Here is a 9569-nt window from a genome sequence, read left to right as displayed (position 1 = left end):
ATATACATGACTATTGTTCATAGAATTGATGTTCTTGATAGACTTTATGCATGCAAGACACATATACCGTTCTGAGTTGGCTATTGAACTTCGTGGCCCCCACATATGAACTCCTTGAGTATATGCGACCTGATACTGCAAGTTATTTTGCGAATTTTCGAGTAGCAAGTGAGTGACCCAAACCTTATTTGGTTTTCGGGTTCTCATCATAACTACCTAACAAAATATATTAAAGTAGTGATTAAGTAATTCTTTTTTGGGTGTGTAGTTTGTAATTCTTCACTATAAATACATCCATCAGCCTTTGCTCTCCTTGTGTCGTCATCACTCTCTTTTCTCTCCGATCTACCACCCTTTTTCACCTTGTATCAACCAATGACCCTTCCTACAACACAAGGGCAAACCGTCCCCGATGCTTGGGACTACAAGGGCTATCCTGTCGACCGGTCCAAATTCGGCGGTTGGACCAGCGCCGCCATGATTCTAGGTTCATCTTTTATCATCCCTCCTTATTGCCCCTCTTTAGCTTTGGTTTTGGTCTAAACAAACAATGGGATCTCAATATATATCCTTTTTCTCTATGTATCTATCTATCTAAGGTGTTGAGGCATGTGAGAGGTTAACAACATTAGGAATCGCTGTTAACTTAGTGACATACTTGACGGAAACCATGCATTTAGGAAATGCTACAACAGCCAACATCGTTACCAATTTCTTCGGCACATCTTTCATGCTTTGTCTACTCGTTGGTTTCATCACTGACACCTTCCTCGGTAGGTCTCGTCCAATGTACTTCGATAATTTCTAGTATACTTTTCTCATGCACGTATCACTTTATAACATTATTCATTTTCAAATCCACAGATATTTCACCATCGGAATCTTCACCGCCATTCAAGCAACAGTAAGATAATATTCATTTTCCTTTTGACTTAAAATCATCATCTTCACTTTGCATTTGAAAATCATTTGCATAATCGTTTGCAGAGTGTTACCATATTAACAGTCTCAACAATAATCCCAACCCTAAGGCCACCAAAGTGTAACAGGTAGGATATCACCACGATTTGCACCCCAGCAAGCAGCATACAACTCTCTGTTCTTTACTTAGCCCTTTACCTCACAGCTCTTGGGACTGGGGGTCTAAAATCGAGCGTTTTCGGGTTCGGGTCAGACCAATTCGATGATACGGATCCTGAAGAGAGATCCCAGATGAGCAACTTCTTCAATTGGTTCTTTTTCTTCATAAGCTTAGGTTCACTTTCTTCAGTCACCATTTTAGTTTACATCCAAGATAATTTAGGGCGTGATTGGGGTTACTGTATTATTGCTTGCGCTATTGTGATAGGGTTAGTTGTGTTTCTATCAGGTACAAAGCGATACTGGTTTAAGAAACTAGTGGGGAGCCCATTGACCTAAATTGCTGCAGTGTTCGTAGCTGCTTGGAGGAAGAAGCATTTGAAGTTGCCATCGAATCCATATTTGCTCTTCAATATTGTTCAAAGGTGGCAACAACAGCAGCAACATGCAAGAAACCATGCAAGGCAGACGTTGCATGCAGGGAACCAGGAACATAGCTGAAGCATGCTAATGTCTATGGTGCAATTCGACAGTAGCCTGTTTTATTCAGTTGACTTTTTCTAGTTAATGTTGTAATCATTTTTTGCTTTGTTCAGTTAAGATTAATTGTGTGCTTAGCTGATTTAGTAGTCATTTAGGTTGTCATTATGTTGATGTAAACCTTTAGATACTTGCACAAGCAAGCTTTGTTTTCTTTCAATGTGTTTTTGAACTATTTATGTATGTAAGATTGTTCTTATTCCGGTAATGAAGAAAACACTTTGTTCATTCACTTTTCTTCCTGTTTTTGCTTCTGTTTTAATCTTTCAAACATTTAAACAATCAGTTGTGATTGTTTTTAACCTTGTTGTTGATAAAAAAACCAACAAATGGTATCGAGAGCCTGTTGTCTTTGAGGGCCTCTTGTTGTGTGCTGTGTTTGTTGAAGCCAAGTGCTTGAAAGAAAAGAAACATGAGCTACCTTTGCTGATTTGTTTTTGGAAGCTGCGTGAAGATGAGTTTTTCACCACCTCCTCCACTTGTGTTTGCTGATGAAAGTTACAACATATGGGCTGTAAAAATGAAAACATATCTACAGACATATGACCTGTGGAATGTTGTTCAAAATGATACAGAGCCACCACCTTTGAGAGTTAATCCAAAGATAGCTCAAATAAGGCAGCACAATGAAGACTGTTCAAAGAAGTACAAGGCCATGTCATGCATTCAAAGTGGAGTTTCAGATGTTATCTTCATAAGGATAATGGCCTGTGACACACCAAAGGAGGCCTGAGATAAACTCAATTAGGAGTTTCAGGGATCAGACAAGACCAGGCAGCAGCAACTGATCAACTTGAGAAGGGATTTTGAGAATCTGAGAATAAAAGACTCAGAAACCATCAAGCATTATGCTGACAGAATTATGGCTACTGTCAACAATATAAGACTACTTGGGGATGATTTTAGTGATCAAAGGGTAGTTGAGAAAGTCATAACAACCCTGCCAGAGAAGTATGAATCAAAGATTTCTTCCCTGGAGGACTCGAGGGACTTATCAGCCATTCCCTTGACAGAGCTGATAAATGCTCTCTATGCACAAGAGCAAACAGAATGGAGGATTATTCTGAGGGTGCTTTTCAAGCCAGGAGCAGAGAGAGCTCAAGCTCGAGCTCAAATCACAAAGGCAAGAAGCCTTGGTCAGAGAAGAAAGAAAGAGGGAAGCAGGAAGCTATCAGGAAGAAATTTCTACCTTGTGCTCACTGCAAAAGAACAACTCACCTTGAGAAATATTGCTGGTACAGGCCTGGCATTCAGTGTAGAGGCTGCAAACAGCTTGGCCCCATTGAAAAAGTGTGAAAAAACAAACCAAAATCTCACTCACAGCATCAGAATCAAGCTCAAGCTGCTGAGGACATTGAGGCACAGGAAGAACATGTCTTCACAGCCTCCTATTTTGCAAGCTCGAGCAAAGTCAGCAAGATTTGGCTGATTGATAGTGGATGCACTCATCATATGGCTTCAGATGAAAGTATGTTCAGGGAGCTTGACACCTCTTTTGAGTCCAAAGTCAGAATTGGAAATGGTGAGCTTCTCAAGGCCAAAGGTAAGGGTAAGGTTGTGATTTGCACTAAGTTAGGTATCAAAACTATTTCTGAGGTTCTTTATGTACCTGACATTGATCAAAACTTGTTGAGTGTTGGTCAGCTATTGGAGAAGGGTTATTCTCTCTTGTTTGAAGGCAAAACCTGTGTAATCAAAGATGTTACTGACCAAGTGTTAACAGCAGTAGCCATGCAAGATAGAACTTTCAATGTAGATGTGAATTAGTTACAAGCAAGGGTATATGCAGCTCAGGCTGATGAAGCAAGTTTGTGGCACAAAAGACTGGGGCATGTCAACTACAACTCACTCGGGCAATTGCAAAAACTGAATTTGGTTGAAGAAATGTCCAAGTTTGAACCAAAGAAAGAAGTATATGAAGTCTATCAGCTTGGCAAGCAGACCAGATTGCCTTTTCCAGTCAAAAAGGCATGGAGAGCCCAATAGAAACTTCAATTGGTTCATACAGTCATTTGTAGACCAATGAAGACCACCTCATTAAATGGCTGCAGGTATTTTGCCCTGTTCATTGATGACTGCACCAGATTCTATTGGGTAAACTTCTTGAAACAAAAGTCAGGTGTTACTGACTTCTTTTGCAAGTTTAAAGCTTTAGCTGAGAACTAAGCCAACAGTAAGCTTAAAATCTTGAGGTCAAATAATGGAGCTGAGTATGTGTCTTAGAGGTTCCAGAAGATCTGTGATGAAGCTGGTATTCTACACCAACTGACTACTGTCTACACACCACAGCAGAATGGTGTTTGTGAAAGGAGGAACAGGACTGTCCTCGATATGGCCAGATGCCTTCTGTTTGAGGCCAAAATGCCCAACAACTTCTGGGTAGAAGCAGTAAACACATCTGTTTACTTGCTGAATAGATCGCCAACTAAAGCAGTTAAGGGTAAAACACCCTTTGAAGCCTGGTTTGGACAGAAACCAGTTGTGTCACACTTGAAGGTGTTTGGATGCTTGTGCTATGCATTGGTGCCAGTAGAGAAGAGAACTAAGCTGGAGAGAAAGTATATGCCAGAGGTGTTTGTTGGCTACAGTAGTGTGAAGAAGGGTTATAGGATCTTTGATCCATCTACCAAGAAAGTTATTATGAGTAGAGATGTCAAGTTCAATAGAGGAAGCTGTTGGAAACAGAATGAGACAGATGCAAGCTTAGCTGAAGAAGACTTACAGGACCTTGATCTGCAGCATGTTGAAATTGAAAGTGATGCTATGGATGATTGTGATGATATGCCTGTCAGAGGCACTAGGACACTAGCAGACATCTATGAAAGATGTGCTGTGACCATGGTTGAGCCATCCTGCTATAATGAAGCTGCAAAAGAGAGATGCTGGAAAGAAGCTATGGAAGCTGAACTAAGGATTATCCAAAAGAATGACACTTGGGAGCTGGTTGATAGGCCAGAAAATAGGAAGATCATTGGAGTCAAGTGGGTGTTCAGGATAAAAAACAATGCAGATGGATCACTGAACAAACACGAGGCCAGATTAGTTGTGAAAGGGTACAGTCAACAGCAAGGAGTCGATTTCTTTGAAACCTTTGCTCCTGTTGCAAGGCTGGATACCATAAGGTTGTTATTTGCCTTAGCATCTCAAAAACAATGGCAGGTGCATCAACTGGATGTCAAATCAGCATTTTTAAATGGATTTATCATGGAGGAAATCTTCATAGAGATACCTAAAGGCTTCGAGGTTCATGGAGAGGAACAAAAGGTTTACAAGCTCAAGAAGGCCCTGTATGGCCTAAAACAGGCTCCAAGAGCCTGGTATGATCGAATAGATGCCTACTTGACAAGGCTTGGGTTCACAAAGAGTACTAGTGAGCCTACTCTTTATGTTAAGAAGGATGGAGAGGAGACTTTGCTCATCGTGTCTCTGTATGTTGATGATTTGTTGGTCACTGGTTGCAAAAATGAGCTAACTGAGATTTTTAAGAAGCAAATGCAAAGTGTGTTCGAGATGACTGATCTTGGCTTGATGACATACTCCCTTGGTATGGAAGTGAACCAGAACGAGCAAGGCATTTTCATAAGCCAGAAGGCTTTTGGATCAAAGGTCTTGAGCAAGTTTTGCATGTCAAACTGCAAGCCTGCTAGCACTCCTATGGCACTAGGAGAAAAACTCTCAAGCCATGGTGATGAAGATCGAGTGGATGAAAAGAATTACAGAAGCCTGGTTGGTTGCCTACTCTACTTGACTGCAACTAGGCTAGACATCATTTATGCTGTTGGTCTTCTATCGAGGTTCATGCACTGCTGCACTGTTGCACATTTTAAAGCAGCAAAAAGGGTCCTAAGGTATGTCAAAGGGACTTTGAAATATGGAGTGAAGTTTGAAAGAGCTGAGGAGTTGAAGCTGGTGGGATATTCAGACAGTGATTGGGCTGGCTCAACTGATGACATGAAGAGTACATCAGGTTACTTCTTCACTCTTGGTTCAGGTGTTTTTTGCTGGAGCTCGAAGAAGCGACAGACAGCGGCTCAATCCACTGCTGAGGCTAAGTATATTGTTACTGCCTCTGCTATAAATCAAGCCATTTGGCTTAGGAAAATGTTGTGTGATTTGAATGCTGATCAAAAGGAAGCAATAGTGATTAAGGTTGACAATCAATCTGCTGTTGCCATTGCTAAAAATCCAGTTTTTCATGGAAAGACCAAGCATTTTAAAATCAAATATCACTTTGTGAGGGAGGCTAAAATGTCCAAAGAGGTAAACTTAGTTCACTGCTGCTCGAAAGATCAGCTTGCTGACTTATTGACCAAACCATTAGCTGCTCTGAGACTTGAGCATTTGAAGGATGAGATAGGAGTTTGCTGCTTTGTAGCCAAGGAGGAGTTTTCAAAGGTGGCAACAACAGCAGCAACATGCAAGAAACCATGCAAGGTAGACGTTGCATGCAGGGAACCAGGAACACAGCTGAAGCATGCTAATGTCCATGGTGCAATTCGACAGTAGCCTGTTTTATTCAGTTGACTTTTGCTAGTTAATGTTGTAATCATTTTTTGCCTTGGTTAGCTAAGATTAATTGTGTGCTTAGCTGATTTAGTAGTCATTTAGGTTGTCATTATGTTGATGTAAACCTTTAGATACTTGCACAAGCAAGCTTTGTTTTCTTTCAATGTGTTTTTGAACTATTTATGTATGTAACATTGTTCTTATTCCGGTAATGAAGAAAACACTTTGTTCATTCGCTTTTCTTCCTGTTTTTGCTTCTGTTTTAATCTTTCAAACACTTAAACAATCGGTTTTGATTGTTTTTAACCTTGTTGTTGATCAAAAAACCAACAATATTGATGATGCAGCTGAGGGATTAATGATGAAGAAGCAGCAAAAATTGCCACACACCAAACAGTTCCGGTTAGTCTTCTATTTAAAACCCAATATTTTTTATGGTTACAAATATCTCTTTAATGCAGTACTCAAACACTACCATTAAAACTAATAGTCTTGAAATCATCACTATTAGGAAGGTTTATCTTAATATCATCTTATCCGAATAAAATTATTATTAAATTGTAAATCAAACGAGGATACCCACAATTATTAAACAAAATATTACAATTAATCAACTCAGGGCGAAGTTAGGCTTTGTTAGCTAAGGAACATAATATCCCTTTTAGTCCCTTTTGATTATGAGATATTCAATTTAAGTTTTTTTCAACAAATTTTTTAACTTTCACCTCCCAAACTTTTGCCCCTGAATCAACCATTCTCTACCACCATGCGTCCAAAGGCATCTTAAGCAACGCAAAGACTAGAAAACAAGTTATTGATTTTCAATCTGGAATTAGTTTACCTTAAAAAAGTATGTATACCATAAATCAACGGAAATAGGACAAAAAATATTGATGTTAATTCCCAATAATTTTAATTTAAAAAATAGAGTAAACCACTCAGTTTGTCACCCAAGTTTTAGGTGCTTTTATTTTGGTCACCTAATTTTTTTTTTTATTAATTTAGTCTCTCCCGTTGAGTTAATTTCTTATTTTAGTCACTCCACTATTAAAATGCATTAGTCCCCATACGAAATGATGACGTGGCCAGTTTTTGATTGATATAATAATATATTTAGCCCTTAATTACAAATTTAACCCAAATGTTTACACATTCCTTTACTTTAATCTTTATTTTGAAATTCATAAAAATTATAATTACAATAAATAAACATATAAAAATACATAAAATTTTCAAAAAAAATAAAAAATAAAAACTTTATAAAATAGATTAAAATTATAAAATAAATAAAAATTATAAAAATAATTCAAAAATAATTTATAAATATAATAAATTTTAGATTTTTGTCTATAAATATAAGCTCAAGAAAAGTTTAATAATTTAAAAATATTTTTACAAAAAGTATAATAAAAATTTAAAATCGAAAAATAACTAAATTATGAAAAATAAAAAGAATATAATAATTTATATATTATAATTTTTTAAAATTTTAAAATTATTTTCTCACAGAAAAAATTATAATTTTTAAAAATTTAAAAATAATTTTTAAAATAAAGCTTCAAAATTCTATCATGTCAGTACCGGTCAACTACTAATATTTTTGGATTTTGAAAAAATTCTAATAAATAAATATTTATATTCTTTTTTATTTTTCTTAATTCAATTCCTTTTCAATTTTTAAAATTTTGTTATACTTTTTGTATCAAATATTTTTAAATTATTGCAATTTTTAGAGCTTATATATAGAGACAAAAAAACTAAAATTTATTATATTTTTATTTTATGAATTATTTTTATATTTTGATTTTTAATCTATTTTTCATGTACTTTAAATTTTAAATTTTATTTTGAAAATTTTTATGTATATAAGATATTTAAAATATAAAATTTATATATCAAACACTTGTAAAGAAAATTATACATAAAATATTATTTTTTCTGGTATTTATATTTATTTGGCAACCCTATCTCACTTCAGGACAAAGATATTTATATCAATAGTCCAATTCATGAATCCAAAGACAACCCTCTATTTGTTTTTGGCTTCTTCTATCTTTGCCTTTTTAGTCTCAGATTCAAATCTAAGTTAATTTTATGAAACCAGATATGTAATTCGACAAACATGTCTGACTGTCATTTTTTATGTCCTCGATTCAATTGAAAAACAAAACACAGGCAACGAATTTTATACCATAAAATATTTATGTGGGTGTTTAAGGAATTAAAAAACAGGGGGGATCGTGTATATGAATTGGCAGTGAGTTTATTATTATTATTGGCTACTTTTTTTTATTGGTTTCGAATTGTGTACAGTTTCTTGGATAGGGCAGCTATCGAGGACCCATCTGTTATAAAGGCAAATAAATGGAACTTAGCTACTTTAACAGATGTTGAAGAAGTGAAATTGGTGCTAAGAATGTTACCTATATGGGCAACCACTATCATATTTTGGACCGTTTATGCCCAAATGTCAACATTTTCAGTGTCTCAAGCCACAACCATGGACCGTCATATAGGCAAATTTCAAATCCCACCAGCATCACTCACGGTGTTCTTCGTTGGAGCCATTCTCTTGACGGTCCCAATTTACGATAGGCTTATCGTCCCAATCGCTAGAAAAGTACTCAAAAACCCACAAGGCTTAACCCCTTTGCAAAGGATTGCCGTTGGCTTAGTTTTATCCATTATAGCAATGGTAGGAGCAGCATTGACCGCGATAAAGCGGTTGATAGCGGCAACCAGGAACGGCCTTACGAACAACCCCACAGCTCAAATCCCATTAAGTGTCTTTTGGTTGGTCCCTCAGTTTCTGTTTGTAGGGGCCGGTGAAGCCTTTACATACATAGGTCAACTTGATTTTTTCTTAAGGGAGTGTCCAAAAGGGATGAAAACAATGAGTACGGGTTTATTTCTTAGTACACTTTCGTTAGGGTTTTTCCTTAGTTCTTTGTTGGTTACTATAGTTGACAAGGTCACTCGAAACAAGCATCCATGGCTGCCAGACAATTTGAACCAAGGGAGACTACGATTTCTATTGGCTTTTGGTAATTCTAAGTTCTTTGAATTTGGCAGTTTATTTGATTTTTGCTAAATGGTATGTGTATAAGGATATGAGACTTGCTGATGAAAGTATTGAATTAGAAGAGTCAGAACCTACCTTCCACTAAATTAAGTAGGTTCCATTAAGACTTTGTGTTTGTAACTTTGTATAATTACTATGTTCATTTCATTGTTGACTTTGTTGGAGAGAATTCTAGAGATAGTGATGGTGAAGGAAAGAGATACTCAAGATGAAATGAAATTTCATTTTATTTTTCACATCATATTCTCTTACAATCTTCTTCTACATTCTCACAATGGCTCATCTTACAACTCTTTATATAATTGCTACAAGTGACTTAATTTTTACACATACATCTTAATGTGACTCTTGATCTACTATA

At 36.5% G+C, this 9569-nt stretch overlaps 1 pseudogene; it reads left to right on the top strand.

Annotated features, from left to right (window-relative positions):
• Window positions 1–375: 375 nt before the first annotated feature.
• Window positions 376–9293, top strand: LOC105789243 (protein NRT1/ PTR FAMILY 6.3-like; annotated as a pseudogene).
• The last annotated feature ends 276 nt before the right edge of the window (window positions 9294–9569 follow it).

Source organism: Gossypium raimondii, chromosome 2, assembly GCF_025698545.1.
Source record: "Gossypium raimondii isolate GPD5lz chromosome 2, ASM2569854v1, whole genome shotgun sequence".
Classification (NCBI taxonomy): Eukaryota; Viridiplantae; Streptophyta; class Magnoliopsida; order Malvales; family Malvaceae; genus Gossypium; species Gossypium raimondii.
Note: the sequence above shows the minus strand (reverse complement) of the source record. Positions and strands in the feature narration are given on the sequence as shown.